Below are 17,745 nucleotides of genomic sequence, written 5' to 3'. Positions count from 1 at the left end.
CAGGTTCTACGTATCAAATGTGGTATTGTTATTTCCAGTGTCTGATTCATTTCCTTGAACGATTCTTCCACACCAATAATCGTAACGGCGTATGTTGGTAAACTATCCAATGTCCATGAACCCGGAAGAAAATTCAATAATTTATTTCTAAAGGAACCATAGCTGCTCTTTATGCTTACTACACGAAGTCAGAATATATTTTTTATAAACAAAAGTAACTTTTGATATGGGTTAACTGCAGAGCGTAATTTTCTACTATTAGTTATTCAGCAGCTGTGTACTAAACAGTATGGGCTTAACGGCGTTATTTTCGGAGATTTTATTGCAAAGCTATATAAAATATATAGTCATTCTGTAGTATAGGTGGTACCGAGACAAGTCTTGGCAGTCTCGTTTCTAGGAAACTTGACTCGTCTTGAGTTTTCGATCTCGTTTCTCGGTCTCGCCACGACATCTAAACTTAAGTCTCGTTCTCGTCTCGAAATAATCGATTAGTAAATGTGAAATATACCCATTTAAACAAACTAAGAACAAGTTTTTTTCATATTAAACAACATACAGCCACCCCTTCTGATATGTCTGAGTAGTTCTCAGTCTTCAAAAAAGAACTTTCGTATACCTACCATTCCAATTTTCTAGTTTCAAACGGACACTCTTTTAAGCTCGGTTATAGATTTGCTTTTTGTGCATTGTCAACTTAATCCTACTGAGCCATACAACAGGATAAACGTTACAGCCCAGTAAATTGTAGGTTACTGCTGTAACACACGTTCTCTTTCCCATAATCCTAAAAAAAATCCCCCCTCCCCGTTGCCCCTTCTTCCCTGCTGTAACAAGAAGAAGAAGACGACACTCGTCGTTGGCGATGTATTCATCGGAATACAAAAAGACTGGGGATCCGGTCCGGTACCTAGCTTGATATGCTGATTGGGCTCTTGATTTCGACCACGACCGGAATGGCGGAGAGAAGGGCGGGAGTGGACACCACCAGCACAAAGAAGTACCAACCATTTACAAAAGCAGTGTTGCCAGATTCATCACTGAATGAAGGTTCTTCTCTCATTTCCTATCAAATGATAATAGGGGAATGTTTGCTGGACCAGTGTCATCCTACTCGCCCCTCGCTCCAAAGACCTGGAATAAAACATTCACATTTTTCACTAGTGGCGAGAAAATGTTATAAGTGGTATAAAATGTTGTTTGGTTCTTAATTTTTCATTTTTCAAAATATTTCTTCACTTCCCCCCCCCCCTCTATGGAATCTATTTCCAGCAAACGTTCGTCGAACACGCTTCATTGTGTTTTTACGTGTTCCAAGTAATGCTCACAAACTTTTTGTATGGGGGACACACATGTTTAAACAACTGAATTTATTACATCGATTGACTGATTGAGTTGGTGTTTTAAGTCCACTTTATGCACAGTAAGGCTAATCGGGACTGGACCTACAGTTTTAAGTGGGATCCTCCTTCGGGTATCGAACCCGGGGCCCCTTGATTACAAGGCGACGATGATACCACTGCCCCATTGGGGAGGCCCTGAAGATATTATACTTCGCCTTAATTCGAACAAAGCGTGAATTAGGATCTACCATATGAAACTCATGCCATATTACTAATCTATAGTAGTGTCCAAAATTAAAGCAACAAACAGAAATCCTTTGTTTATATATAAATTTGCCAAGTTTAACCTGTTGCTATCGTGATTTTTTTGTTGATAAATCCTGGCACATTAAGGTTAGTTTATTTTCTATCTATGACATCATAAATATTACTATCACCTGATCGTATCATGTGGTCAAATGGACACACGGGAAAGAATTTCCGTTTGTTGCTTTAATTTTGGACATTAGTATAGAAAGGCACAGGAAAGTGATAGGGCAACCATGGTTCTCACGAATCCGTAAATAACGTCTCATGTGTTGTTTGCTGATATTGCTTCTCCACAGCCCTGACTTGATCGTAGAACACCATTTTAAACTCCGCGATCCGAGAATAGTTAATGGGATGTTTATGAATTTAGCTGATACTCGCAATTAAAATCTGAAACTAGAAAGTAAGACTGGCCTAAAAATAAACATTTGTTAGCTGAATAGACCACGAACAAATATTCCACACATGATATTTTTTCCTAGTAAGTTTGTTCTGCAACGCTGAAAATATAAGTGTGCGAGAAACATGTACGTGTTAGACAAAATTATTCACAGAAGTTGAAAGACAAAAAGAATGAATGAAGTAATACAAAGGACACACATTAGTATTTTTTTAAAATCTTGTGTACATCCATTGTAGAAATTATTACCTGATCGTAGCTACCACATATTTACTGTAGTGATATAAGCCTTTTTCATAGTTATTTTTTCAGCAGCTTTAAGAACCTGACATAAATTTTATACGTAACCTACTTACAAATAAACTTAATTAACATCAGACACTCACATCAATTAAGTTGCATATTGATCATTTATCCCAATATCATTTTGTACTTTGTAATTATTTTTTTAAAAAAATGTGTTGTTATATTAGAATTTAAAGTAACAAAGACTTTTTGTAAAATATTATTTTTATTATTATTATTATTATTAACATTCAGCTCCCTGATAACCAACAACTGCATCAATCTATGGACTGAATCATGTTATGCAAGTAAGTAAAAGAGAATGGCAGCTATTATTGACTATTCTTGCCCATCAACTCTTCCCTAGCTGGTTGTTCCTTTGACTTTTCCCAGCAAACAGCTGGTTAATTCACTCCCTTCCTCCAACCCTTCCCCTCCCCTCCCCCAGAGAAGACGAGTGCGTGGGGAACCCCATCCTCCCCTCCCCCGGAGGTTAACTTGATAGCGAAGTCAAGGCACACGTTTCCATCACAGAGCATCAGCCAGACCAAACAGGAAGACACGTTCCAACCACACACATGGGCGGCGCAGTCTGCATATGGCTAGCTGCTAACGCACGGTGCGTATCATGAATAGCTCATTGCTGTCATCTCAAGAGTAAAACTCTCATGCGTTGGAACTGTGTTTACGATGGTATGCTGTATGGATAAAAAAAATTGTAGCATTTGATAGGTAAAGCTTATGTGATACACACACATATTGGTGACTAGCACGTATATAGCATGGGTACAGCAACTATATATATTTCGGGAGGGGTCCGAACCAAGCGTCTAATTGTAATAATAATAATAATAATAATAAAGTAATAATTAATGTGTTCATTAATATATCCCTATACACCTTCATGGCGTGGTGCAAAGCACAGGGGAGCACTTTGCTTTTTTATAATCATCTTATTAAAATAGGCCAATAATTATTATTATATGAACAGGTAAAAAGATGATACAAACAGGTATAAAACAACATGCATTTATTATTTAGCTTATGTCTAGTTAAGATAACTAAAATTTGTATAAAAATATCTGTCCAATCATTTAAATTAATGTAAAAAATGAATACATTATTTATTGAGTAACAAAAAAAATGTTAGATCCAACTGATGAAAAGTAGAGTCCCTGATCTTAATGCACATTATTAGTAGTAGGTAGAGATGTGCCGAAGCCGATTACAGATGTATGAAAATCGGCAGAAATTGACATATCGGCATAGGTATCGGCTTCGGCAAAAATCCGATATTTAAACCGGTACAGATTATACTACAGTGATTTAGTGTTCAGTGTTGCTGAACAGATTTGCGATAAGAGAAGAAGTAGGTTACTTTCTGAAGTGCTTCCAAAACTCGCGTTTCTGAAGTTGAATCTGGCAGCAGTAAATTTCCAACATTAAGAACAGGAATTCATTTTGCATTTCAAAGAACTGCTTGTGTACTAATGTTAAATCTCTTGAGAATCCACGTTCTTAAAGGTTCACATAACCACCATTTGTAGATGCAAATCTACATTCGTATCTCTTGAGAATATATATGTATATACATACGATATGCAATAGAAATGTACATAGCAAATTTATTTTTGTCATGCTGAAAATAACATCCCATTTCTGTTTAATAATCTTATGTATCGGAATCGGTTAAATATCGGCATCGGTATCGGTTCCAAAAATTATCGGTGAGTACATCGGCATCGGTAAATTTTCAGCTTCGTCACATCCATAGTAGTAGGCATAAATTTTCGCAGGCACTGTCAACGCAAAGCGGTATAATCACAATCTAATCCGTGCCCGGTTCAAATCCGGGAACTTTTCTAACGATGGAAGCGGCCCCGGCGCCCACCCAGCGTCGAATAACATGGGTACCTGGGGGAAACTCTGGGGGGTAAAGGCGGTCAGGGGCGTGATGCTGATCACATCACCCCCACTCACGACCGGATCAAGAAAGTGTGGGGCGTTACCCCCACACCCCCTATACGCCTTCATGGCGTGGTGCTAAGCACAGGGGAGCACTTTACCTTTTTTTAATCCGTGCCTCTATGTAAGTTGTGCGGAAATAAATAAACATCATGTTGTACAAGTATTTTGCTTATTCATTTTGGACTTTGTATTTCGGGGTGGAGGGTCCGGACCCCCTAGACCCTCCCTCTAAATACTTCCTTCCATGGATAGCTGGAGACCAACCACATGACGTATACTCCAGACGGGATAATTTCCCAGTCAGTGCACCGCTTCTGAAAATATCACTCCGCGAAACTTATTTTCGGACTAACCCTTGCATAAATAAACTCATTGCTCAACTCTCCAGGTCATAGTATGGATTACTGACGCCGCAAAAGAACATTTCTGCCTAAAATTTAAGTTATACATTGTCATTTTTTTGCGGAGAGTATTATGTTTATCGCACTGATTCTAGGAACCTATACGAAGCAATTCACCCGAAGAAACTCACAGAACAGAAGATGCCGCCGCGGGGAGAAGCGCTTGAATTTGTATTAGTTCTTGGTAACAGTGTTGCATTGCGGACTTACTATTTGGGCTGAGAGAGAGAAGGCGATAGGTCTATGCTGGTTGTGGAGAAATTTGTGATACTTTATCACGGTTCCCGCTGTCCCGAAATCTTGGAAAAGTCAGGGACTCTTTAAAATTACATTCCAAAACTAAGGATGGCCAAATCCGGATAAAATTTGATCCGTATATTCGGATTATCCGAATGTGTGCATTATCCGGACAGTTTTATCGTTTGTCCGTTTTACGGGCTATCCACATATTCTTTTATTCTCCATTTTCGTCTTTCACTGTACGCATTTTCCACAAGTCTTTCATAAAATCTGTGTCATGCGTTAAAATGATTTTTGTACTCGTCAGGATTTGGTATATGAAATATATCCCACTCTTCTCACGAATAAGCTTCTTCTATGTAAAAAATGTTTTCATTTTGTTAAGTTATTTTGAACAGAGTCAATTCTCTTGAATAACAAGAGAAGTTTAACTTTTAAAAAGTTGCTGTTAGCACATTAAGGCACCGCGGAATGGTCTGAAAATTGATTTATATCTGTCTAGACAATTCAGGGAATTTGTTTTGCGAAAACGAATGAGATTCCTGTTTGTGGACCTTTCCGTGAAGGTGTAAGTAAAGACACCTCAGGGTATTTCAAATACAGCACAGCCATCTCACATTGGATGATAGAGCAGTTAGAGAAACAAAAATATAAAAAAGGATACATTGAAAGTAAATTACAAATTCCTTCATAACATTTTTCCGAAACTTTGAAAAATGTCTGAATGACTATTCTACCGAATGTGCAGTCTGAAGAACAACGGGGTGTTTTCTTGGCTTCGGGTAGACGCAGTGTTGAGTGTTTTGGAAGTGAAGTTCGTGAATTAAGCTCGCTTCCAGAATTGGAGAGTAATGTAACACAAATAAATTACTTTTTAATGTCTTTATTTCATTGGCAATTTTTTTCGCTAAAACAAAATAGAATTTCTCATAAACGAAGAATGGCGGTTTTACTTCCGTCCCCAACTATGCTCAATCCAAGAAGAGTGGAAAAGAAGAGAGAATGGTTGAGGAACAATTTACCCAATATAACCCTAGTTTTCAAGGATTTTTTTCCTAGACGAAGAAGACCAGTTGGAGGTGTCTTGGGATACCAGAAAAAATCTACAATTTTCACCAAGTGGACAGTAAGGAAAGAAAAAAAACACCGAAAGATGTACTTAATTTTGACACTCGGGTGTAAAACTATCCACAACATACAGAAGCTGAAACGTGCACTGTTCTCCCAGACCATTGCCGCCAATTTATATGGGCCTGTGGGGCCCAGAACCCACCCAATAATTCGTCGTGTTGTTGTTATTACATATTTGTTATCGTGATTCGTGTTGGATTGAATTCAGTAAATGACATTAAAAAAGAAGTAAGGATGCATTGTTGTTGTGCATTAACATCATGAAGCATGGAAGGATTTATGAGATTTTTCTGTTAACTTAACAACTCAAATGTTTGAGCGCACTCAATATTTTTCAAAAGTTGGTGCCCCTGTCTCAGACATATATGCACTTTAAAGCCTTGCGAAACTGATCCGTACTGTGCTGAAATGGAATATAATATGTAAAAATTTAATCCAGGAAATATGCATAATTTTCAATCTGGAGATAATTTTTGGAGGAATGTAAGGTTAATTTAGGGTCATTCCATGTGAAAGTGTCTCTGAAGCTCCATTTTTAAATTTAAATGGAATGCTATAGCTTTATCCTATCTTGTGAGTGAACCATCTAAAATTGTCTTTTGGATAAAAATTCAAGCATTAGGTACATAATTAAGTTAGAAAGTAGAAGGTATTTTACATATTATACGCTTATTTTAACTTTTTTGCTTCCTTGTGTTTTCTATTGTGTCCCACACGTGACACCAAAAAACAATAAATTTCTCCTTTAACTATTATATTTCCCCCCTCAACTTCACTATGATATTCAAAGGTCAATTATCTTCTCTCTTTGTCTTAAGTAATATTCACAAAATTAAAATAAACTTCTTATTAAGTGAAGAGGCAGTGATTCGTCTGTCTCACCCGTGACACAAAATTGTTCACCTGTAGCTATAAATGTGGGAAAGTATTTTAAGGGTAGTTATGTTTAATCAACAGTGTTGAGTTTCATATTTCATTGCACAGAAAGTGTAAGAAAAGTGTTGCTTAACTATTAGTAAAAGGGGTGTAGGGGCCCAAAAGTCAACCTCACTTCCACGTAGTACACCCTGGACTGTAGACTAACGAGGCTCTGGCGACTGGCACTATGGCCAGTATAATTGTGTGTGTGTTGTCCTGTTTTTTGTCCTTGTGTGTGCTGAGTGCCCGTTTAGAGCCTCAGCTTTTAACAGACGTCAGAAGATTTTTAGTTATGCAACGTTAGAGTTGTCATTTGTAATGATAAGGGGCTGGCCCCTGTATAATGTGAGGGTGCAAAATAGCCTAAGTGCTGACGCACCCAAAATTTTTAATTCAAATTCAAAACTATTAGTAAAGTAGTAATTTTTATATCAAAATGTAGTCCGCGTGTTCCACCCGTGACAAGGGAATGCCCCTTTAATATTAGAATGATGATAAATCAGGACTTGCTATGAAATTTTATGAGGTTTTGGAATCACGTGATTCAGTAACCGTTCCACATTCTTAGTGTTCTTTGAAACCAATGAAGGTCAAAGACTTTGCAGACACCCTGCACTAAATTGCTTGCTCCTTGTTCCCTTACGCATTGGCAGATGCGTCACTAGAAAATCGCTGTGTCGGAAGAACAATCAGCTGCTCGGAATTACTGGAAGGGGCTCCCGTCAAGTATTTGTCCCAGCACTTTGTTTCCATTTTAGATATTACATCAGGCCAAACGGTGGAAGTGGGGGGGGGGCTCGAGACATGGGGAGGGGAGGAAAAATAGATTCCACGTCGAGTAGCCGGCAGCAACCCCACTTCCTGCGCTCGAAAACGTCAACCCACGCGGCATGAATCATCTCCGACAAAGAAGGAGACTTGGTGTTGGCTTTTATGATGCATGGAATCTTGGGGTGGCCTACATTTCGAGTTCAGAAGGGTGGACAACGCGCGGCTCGGAGGCATTGCCGTCGCCTCCACAATTCAGTCGACACAAAAGTCGCGTTATCATATTCTCCTCGGTCTAACAGTTGGCATAATACGAATTGAAATCCATGGAACCCTGAGTTAGAATCCTGGCTAAAACATGGCACGTACCACTGAAAATATATCCAGTTGTATTAATGGTTAGTTTTAAAAATGATATTTCGTTAATACGATGACAGTGGTGCAGGAACGGGGGAGGGAGAGGTGTACAGGAGTTCACTGTACCCCCCTTCAACCCTTTGAACCCCTCAAATAATTTGATAGACGCAAGATGCTGCCGCTTAAAAAATCTCTTCTTGAAGATAAACGCGAAAACTTTATTTTCTCTACATTATCTCCTAATCCAAAAGAATCCAAACCATCGTGAACTTTATTATACAAGTTATGCCGACCTCTGTGGCAGAGTGGTTAGCACAGCGTGCCACGATGAAAGCGGTCCAGGGTTCGAATCCCACCCTGAGCATGGTTCTTTGTTGAGTGTCCCTTCATCATTTTCATCACTCATCCTCATCTTCGCGATTTTAGCCAAAAGTGACAGAAAAGCGTTCGTCTGTGCTCTCAGAAAACTACGAGGAAGTAAAAAAATGCTTAAAAACAGTGCAAAGCGATGAAATGAGGTCGAGCTATTTAGCTGTTCGGGAATTGTGCGTGCTTAAAGAAATGTGTGCTGTGTGGATTAAAACGTCAGTATAATATACGGTTGCAAGTCGTTCATGAAATAGTATTAGGTAAAATTCTATTATTGCAACATGTGTTCATATGCAGAACAAAACACTTTATAAAACAGCTTCTTTTGCAACTTGAACCACAGCTGGAATATTCTCAGCTCAAAACTGCACTGCAAACCGTGTTAAAGTATGATAAATTTGGCAGAATAGTCTGAAAATTTATCCAAAAATACCTGGAAAATCTGGGAAATTACTTTTGCCAAATGTCTTAATTTTACCTGTACATATTTTAAAAAATGACGTCAAAGGAACAACAATACAAGAAAGTAATCATGAAAAAGAGAAGCGGAGAGTATGTAAAATGATGATTAATGAAATAAAATAGTAGAAAAGGAACATGTAAATGGACTAACGAAAGAAAACGACAGAAAGCAAGCAAATCAAGGCAGCAGTAATGGACAGAAGAGAAGAGCAGAGAAGAAAAAACCGGAAAAGGAAAGGTAAATGAACACGAAAGACCAAGATCAGTTGTAAGAATAGGATCCCATCGCCCCTTAACAGTGTTAAGTACTGCCTGCAAACGACAACTTATTTCTTGATGGATCAGGTCTTTCGCTGCAGCTCGACTGTGGTTAAGCGACCCTTCTCCGCGTGAAGACTGAGAAAGAACATCCATGTTGTGCTGGAAGAGCGCACTTCTCTGAAACTGCAATTAATGTCGACATCCCTGCAATTTATGGCCAATTTAGTAAGTAACGGAGGGGGAAACGCTGCGGTTCTATCTAAAAGCTGGTTTGCGTTCGAAGTGTCCACTTGTACAGTTTCCCCCAGCGTCGTCTTTACTCTTAACACAAGTTGCCGGCTCCCGTGGCGGAGTGGTTAGCACATCGCGCTACGACGCCAGGGGTCCCGAGTTCGAATCCCGGCCTGGGCATGGATGTTTGTGAGTGTCCATTCATTACATGATCACTCATCCCCATTTCCGCAAATTAGACAAAAGTGGCACAAAGAGCGAAGTAAAATAAAGCAATTCAATCAATCAATCAATCTTAATACAAGTTGGGGCCTCCTCGATGGCGTAATCGTAATGTCGTCGCCTTGAAATCAAGAGGTCCCGGGTTCGATACCCGGTGGAGATACACTGCAACAGTGGTTCGGACCCCACCTTAAACTGTAGGCAGAGTCCCGATTAGCCTATATGTGCATAGAGTGGACTTAAAACAACAATCCAATCAATCAATCAATCCTTGATACAAGTTGGAAAGATTTGTTTTGACGTACGTACTCTCATGTTTGAATTTCAAACACTACCAATTCTCGTTCGTTCACTCCCACAGTTTCCTGGAATTTGCATGTAGGCCTACGAGCATCGTTGGATGCATCTCTGATTGGTAACGTCGTCGCCTTGTAATCAAGGGGTCTCGGGTTCGATACCTGGTGGCGGTGCAGTGGTTCGAATACCACTTGAAACTGTAGGTCCAGTCCAGCTTAGCCTTTCTCTGAATAAAGTGGACTTAAAAACAAACTCGAACTACCAACGCTGGAGTACAGATTACGGCATCAGGTACTCCATTAAATTTCTTGTTTTCGTAGTACAATATGTTCCGTCGTTCACACACATTATCATCGGTGTATTTTGTAACATAGAGAGTCGTTTCAGTGGCTGAGCTCGTTGACCGTTCGATAAACCATCTCGCTTCCAGGTTCGAGCCCCGTAAGGGTGTTTTTTTTAAGAGAGTAAGCCCTGAAAAAAGCCCCCCCCCCCTTTTCAGCCGCAACACCAAGGGTGTTTCTTTGTGAGTGTCTCTTTATAATATTCGTTCATTCTCATCGTCGAGATTGGCCAAAAGTGGCAGAAAAGCGACGCTAAACATGAGAAATACAGTACTGGAGGATAGGCAACCCAAATAACTTTTCTTTATTGCTAGGTTGCATATACCTCTGGGAGATGGGATCTGTGGAGCAAGGTGGTGCATAACGGAAGACAAGAGGTTTGGTGATTTGGTGTTTTAAGTCCACTTTAACCACAGTAAGGCTGATCGGGACTGGACCTACAATTTGAAGTTGGATCCAAACCACCGGGTATCGAACTCGGGACCCCTTGATTACAAGGCGACGACGATACCACTGCTCCATCGGCGAGGTCCAGGAAGACAAGAGGAGAAAGCTAGTTGGCGAAGCGAAGTAGTGTGCGCTGCTGCAAACGGCTTGTAGCTGCAACCGTGTTTTGCTCTCCATGCACTCACTCCCCCTCTCACGCCCTTTCGATTCAGTACTTGCGCGCAGACTTGTTCTCTCTCTCTCTCTCTCTCTCTCTCTCTCTCTCTCTCTCTCTCTCTCTCTCTCTCTCTCTCTCACTCTCTCACTCACTCACTCACTCACTCTCTCTCTCTCTCTCTCTCACTCACTCACTCACTCTCAGAGATTTCCGGGCCAGAGGGTAGATGTTTTGTTTCTTTCGGTGAATTTATTGCAAAATTGTAACACAGTGTGAAGGCCGGAGCATGATGATCACATCGCCTTCACAAATGAACGAGATCGTGTGGACAGTAGCGTGCTCAGGATTTTCGAAAGGGGGGGGGGGGGGTTATTTATAAACTTTTTCTAGTACCAGTCCCTATTTTGCCATTTTCTTCTGCCTTTGCCGTTCTTTTTTTATGAATACTGGGCCAAACGGAGGGGTTATGATCCCCACCAACTTACCCCAGCCCACCTTTGCACGCCACTGTAGTGTGGAGCCCTACCTCCACCAATCCCATGTACCTCCATAATTTATATTTTACCTATATTGAACATTTGAGTGGTGCATTATCTATGCACGTTTCGTTCCATGGAACATTGTGAGTTTTGTTATTTCTTATAGTTTTGAGTTGGTGTTTTAAGTTCACTTTATGCACAGTAAGGCTAATCGGGACTGGGCCTAGAGTTTAAAGTGGGATCCGAACCACTATGTGCCTCCACCTGGTATCGAACCCGGGACCCCTTGATAGGGATTGGGGGGGGGGGTATTTCTTATAGTTGCGACGCACACTTTGAAAACCCTTGATCTAAAGTCTTGAGCCTTGAGTAAATGTATAACACAATATTTCTCTGTAATTATCCTCATAAAATGCTAAGCTAGTTGTTCAGAAAATCGTGAACAGCGCGCTGAAATTGTCCTAAATATTCAGCAGCAGGTATTGTTAGTGATCTGGGGTATAGTTTCTCCATGTAAAGCAGCAGTCATTTAATATTTTCCACTCGAGCGTTGTTTAATCTCGAGTATGGCAACACTTACATAGTGAGGAGTCCGTTTGTTTAATAGTTCTGGGGGGTTCAAGCTGAAAGCACGTTTCTTGACTTCTTGGTGTCTGGTTTTGCTGGGGGCAAACATCAATAGTGACCTTTGAGAAGAGATTAGCAGGCGTGGCATTCCTCCTGGATGCCTTCGAGACACGAAACAAAGGAAACACATTGTTTCGGCACCCCCAAGGCAGGCGCTGATATTGCGGCGACTTCATTTGCTTCTTTCTAAATTGATGCCCGCGCAAGCATTTGTCCAGACTTTCTGAGAAAGCAATGATTCCTTCAGTCCGTGAATAGAATTTTCCATTATAATTGTCTTGCAACAGACGAAAACTTAGTTTGAGAATTGCTGTAGTATTAAACAGTATATGGCCGTATCAACGCTTTCAGTTCCCGACGCCGATCACTGTGGCGGAGTGGTTAGCACAACGCGCTATGACACCAGGGGTCGAGGGTTCGAATCCCGGTTTGGCCATGGGTGTTCTTTCTAAGTGGCCCTTCATCGGTTTCATCATATCATCACTATTCATCATCGTCGCGATTAGTCAAAAGTGGAACAAAAGCGACGCTAAATAAGAAATTAAATCAAACTTCCACTGTTCCGCGTTCATTCAGTTTAAAAGCTGCTACCGCTATCTGAATATTGCACCAGTGGTGACGAATAGCATAGGATTCCTCCCATAATTACAAACATGGGTTGGGGAGTAAGTCATGGCAATCCAGTAATAATTCGACAATCGAAGGATGTATTAAAAATGTGTTATATAAAACTGAAAGAGTATCCATTATGGATATTTTGTTGGTAGGAATCATAAAAGAAAACCCAAGCAACCCTGTGACATACACATGTGCACATGTTACAAAACTTGTCTGATTATGACAAACCTTCGAAATAATCTCCCGTATTGTCCACAGCACGCTGCCATCGATGTGGAAGACGTCGAATACCATCGGCAGCACCATCCTCTTCACCATGACTGAAGTTTTTGTGATCTACGACGTGCCGTTGGGGAGAAGCTTTCCAGATCTACTGCATAATGCAACCATACTCCACGATAATGCAAGGCCACATAAGGCAGCTTGTGTACGGGACCTACTGCGCCGATGTGGATGGGAAGAGTTGGAGCACCCAGCATATTCACCGGATTTGCCACCGTGTGATTTTGACCTCATCCCCAAGGTGAAGGAACCACTGCGTGGTACACTATATGCGACCCGCATGGACATTGAAAATGCTGTGCGACGACAGATCACCCGCTTCAGGCATGGTGAAGAGGATGGTGCTGCCGATGGTATTCGACGTCTTCCACATCGATGGCAGCGTGCTGTGGACAATGCGGGAGATTATTTCGAAGGTTTATCATACATAATCAGACAAGTTTTTGTAACATGTGCACATATGTATGTCACAGGGTCAGACAGGTTTTTTGTAACTTGTACATTAATACATGTGTTGCTTGGGTTTTCTTTCATGATTCCTACCAATAAAATATCCATAATGGATACTCTTTTAGTTGTATATAACAAATTTTAATACATCCTTCGATTGTCGTTTTATTACTGGGTTGCCATGACTTACTCCCCAACCTTCGTATATTTCGAGTTTATATATAAAAAATATAAATTTCCTACTGTACGCGGGGCAGTGGGATTCGAATCCCAGGATAATTGGGGAATTTTACCGCTAATGTTCTCGTCCGAGCGACTCTTGACTCACCCCGCCTCTCATTGCTTGGTGTGAGGACGAATGAGAGTTAAAAAATTCCCATGTGCCTGCACGGCACGGGGACAATACCATTTCGTGGGGGAAACATGGAGAAGTTCATTCGTTGCACTGCTGGCGTCCGTAGTGGACGTTTTCCGTGAGTTCTAGTTGCGAATCGTGGGACAAGAAAGGATGTTCCTTTACATTTTCTCATCTATTTCAGCAAGCTATGGCATCTGACTACCACGCGGGATATAGGGTTCGATTCCCGGGTGATGGATTTCAAGTGGTAATTTTTCCAGCAATGTCCCTGCATCGGGTGGCTCTGGGGTTAATCCATCCTCTAATAAATGGATACCGGTGGTCACCCTGGAGTGGTAAAGGTGGAGCGTGGTGCTGATCACATCATCTCCACAAATTGCTAAGCTTGTGAATGTGGGGCGTTAACTCCACACATCCCCACATGCCTTAACGGCATGTTGCAGTGTGCTGATTTACCTGCACGCGCTCGCGCGCCCACACACACACACACACACTAATATATGTTGTGTTTTTGCGCCCACGTACGCTATTGGGGAACTTCACCGTGGCAGGTAAAGTGAATCAAAGTAACAAATCTCTGATAAAGATAATATTACCGAGATTAAATCCTTATCAACTGTGGCGATTTTCCCGTCGAGAACAATTACAATTACAGTTGTAATAGGATGCACCTATTACACTATTGTGCGTTCTACTATCAACATCACCAACTCCCGGACCTTACGCACGTTTCCAATAAGTGACAGTGTAGAACGTCACACAACAACAAAAATAAACACACAACTAAGGTATAAAAAAATTACCATTCTAGAACCACTAAACACATACAAGATCTAACACGAATTCTTATTCTGGTCGCGGTTCCAGTTGACAGAGCCTCGTATGAGTGCATTCTGAAAGGGCCGTACGTACACCCCTTGACATAATGTGATTGATCTGTGGCTTCATCATCGGGATGACACTGAAGTACGCACTTGAGAGTAAGCAAATGAATCTGCTCGCTACAACACACCTTTCCGAATATTTATTAAGACAGTAAATCGCGTGACCAGCGCGTTATTAGCGCAATTTATCTTGCCCGTTAACCACGTCACGCAAAGGCCCAGCCTCCGCCCTTATCATCTTCAACAGCCACACCCAGAGGCATCTCTCTCTGTCTCTCGCTTTCACCCGCTCCTGTCTTGTATCGTGATGGAAATGTTATTTTTTATATAAATTGTCGTTGATATCAATGTCGTTTGTTTATGTGTACCTTGTGGCAAAACAACTTTCAGGATGACCCAGGAAAGGTAGAAACCTTGAAATAACCTTAATCAACCCCCAACCACCCTTTACCAAAATTTTCTTACGCTCCCGCCTTCCCTCTACAATTGTATAGGATCATTCTATATGTTGGATGGAAATTTATCCTGTTTTAAAATGCTTGATAAATTACTGGTTGGACAATCGCAGAATAGGACTCCTCGCCAAAGATTTGAGTCTATAATTTGATACACATACACCTACCTATACATACACGCGTATGCATACATATATAGGCAAAGCCTCCCCCTCCACATTGCAACAAGCTACGAAGGCTCGGGGGGGGGGAGTGGAGATAAGGGCTGCATACATTCACGTTCTTAGCCATTGTGGAAGGTGATCGGCCCCACCTTCCGGCCGCGTTTATACTAGGCACTTATTTCATGAGAGGCTAAATGAACTCCAGAGCCACTTTATTCAGGGATATGTCTGAAAATTTTCTGAGATTACATACTCCGGTAGTAGAGCTCGGATCTCCCGATCCCAGTTTAGTAGGTATGGCAGTCAGACGCCATACCTACTGGAACACACACGCACGCACACACCAGCAATTGTCTAAGTATTTAAGTGTTACACATGAAGGATTTATGAGTAGCTAATTATAATTGGAACTGGAAACGGAATTTGAGTCTGTTCATTCAGTGACAATTTATAGTTGTTTACCCAAACCCCTTTTACTCGTGCCGACTTCCATGGCGGAGTGGTTAGCACAGTGCGCTGAGGGTCCCGGCTTCTAATTCCAGTCTAGGTATGGGTGTTCTTTGTGAGCGTCCCTTCATCAATTTCATCATTCATCTTCATGTCTGTAATTAACCATAAGTGGCAAAAAAGCGACGCTAAATACAAAAAATCAAATTAAATCAAATCATGTTACTCTCTGTTCTACTATGAATATTTACTCAGTCCACCACGATTACTCGGCGAAGAAATGAATGTCATTTGGGAGTGTGCGTGTGGTGATTTCACCGAGTAAGAAATGAACGGTCCGAAAGTGAACAACCATGATGGGTCCATTCAGGAAACAATGAGTCTTTCGGATTGAGATAAATTCACAGAGGAAAGCTAACTCAATTGGTAAACCAGAATCGTGTTTCATCGATTAATGAATCGATGGAGTCTTGAATGACTTGAGGAAGATCATGGATTCACAGTGAAAAGCGTAGGCTGTCTCAGGTCAACCCTCGACTTGTATCACGGTACTTCCCTGGGAGTAAGGCGGCAACGATTGACGTCAGGACTCGCTGCACTTTATTTTCGGCCATCGTTAGTGTCCGCTTTCATTGAAATTAATGGAAACCAATCGATATTGCCGGAATAGGATTACAATTTCGGGTAATTAGCGAAGGGGAGCCAATTTCAGCTTCCATGGGAACCCTTGGGGGATCAATTAAGGCCAGCGGATTGTTCACAAATCAAGCCAGATACGCCGTTAACCTTAGTTGCTCACTGGAGCAGGACGTGGTGGCGTCACAATATGCAAATCAACTAGGAAACGTTACTGAACACTTTAGCCGTTAGATCCCCAAATGACTTAAGCAAGACTTCTAATTTTCATGCTTACTTGCCACATTATATACCTTCTAGCATGTGGTTTATTGGAAATGTTTGATTTATACACGACTTATTTTAAACTAGGCTACACAATAGGTTGGATTAAGTTGGAGTAGGGTAAGCATGGTTCCTTTAGATTTTTGTTGATTGATTGATTAATTTAGTTTATGTTACTTAGCTTTTCTGCCATTTTTGGCTAAGATGAGGATGAGTTGTGATATGATCACAAACATATATGGATGACACAACACGAGCAGCACAGAGGATTATACTGACCGTGGGTCTAAGACGCCAGAGCCTCGCTAGTCTGCAAAACGGAGTCCAGGGTGTACTACGTTGAAAGGAGGTTGACATTTGAGTGTCATCAAAAAGGGCTACCCCTTTTTAGATTTGTGTTACTCTTATCATGGGTACAGAATTTTCGGCACTTTCGGGAAACTAATTTTCATGCTGTATGTAATGGCATTATTTTGCATCGCTTTTCTTCCTGCCACTTGTAGCTTATCGCGGCGAGTATAATCATTAGCGATTAGATAAAACTGACGAAGTACTACGTCATCAGGTACTCCCTGATGACGTAGTGATAACTGTCGCCTTGTAGTCAAGGGTATCGGGTTCGATTCCCCATGGAGGCACATAATTGTTTGGATCCTACTTTAAACTGTAGACCTAGTCCCAATTATCTGTGGATAAAGTGGACTTGAAATAAACTTTGATGAAAGCATTGGGTAGACTCGCACTGAACCCGGAACCTTCTATAAGGAGATCGCGAGTCGACCACGGTAATAACTAATTTCGTTTTAATTTACCACATATTGCAAAGTTTGTTACAATTTATCTCACTTTGCTCATAAATTTGGGAAGGGGGTCTAAATTGCCACCATTCTCTTGTTAGGGTGGCTTGATTCCCTTCAGTTAAGTTCTTTATCATTTCCATTTTTACAATATGAAGTACACTTCCCATGCAATGGTCACATGTATATTTCCTGAACTTCAGAAACACACACGCATTCTGGAAGAATGTGTATGACTTCTATAAGTTAGCGAAAAATAAGTTAACCGAAGCTGCGACCGAAATATTGTAAACAGTGAACCTCATTCGGTACCACGGATAGGAATTTTATCAGGGAGACAAGGGGATGCAACTGAAGGGGGTATTACTTTCTTTTTA

The 17,745-nt window shown here is 41.0% G+C and overlaps 2 protein-coding genes across 5 annotated transcripts in view; one reads left to right on the top strand and one right to left on the bottom strand.

Annotated features, from left to right (window-relative positions):
- Positions 1-17,745, top strand: part of LOC145999772 (leucine-rich repeat-containing protein 71-like) — a 126,409-nt gene that overhangs the window by 35,905 nt on the left and 72,759 nt on the right. The window contains exon 1 of one of the 4 annotated variants that reach the window (XM_083137089.1): positions 2,622-2,645. The exons of the other annotated variants lie outside the window; for them this stretch is intronic. The gene's annotated coding sequence lies outside the window, so the exon portion shown is untranslated. Of the gene's footprint in view, positions 1-2,621; positions 2,646-17,745 lie in introns of those variants that run through there. 4 annotated transcript variants of the gene reach the window in all.
- Positions 1-17,745, bottom strand: part of LOC145999811 (LHFPL tetraspan subfamily member 2a protein) — a 43,350-nt gene that overhangs the window by 21,933 nt on the left and 3,672 nt on the right. The gene's annotated exons all lie outside the window — the stretch shown is intronic.

Source organism: Lepisma saccharinum, chromosome 1, assembly GCF_977018435.1.
Source record: "Lepisma saccharinum chromosome 1, izLepSacc3.1, whole genome shotgun sequence".
Classification (NCBI taxonomy): Eukaryota; Metazoa; Arthropoda; class Insecta; order Zygentoma; family Lepismatidae; genus Lepisma; species Lepisma saccharinum.
This window is presented reverse-complemented; position numbering and strand designations above follow the sequence as displayed.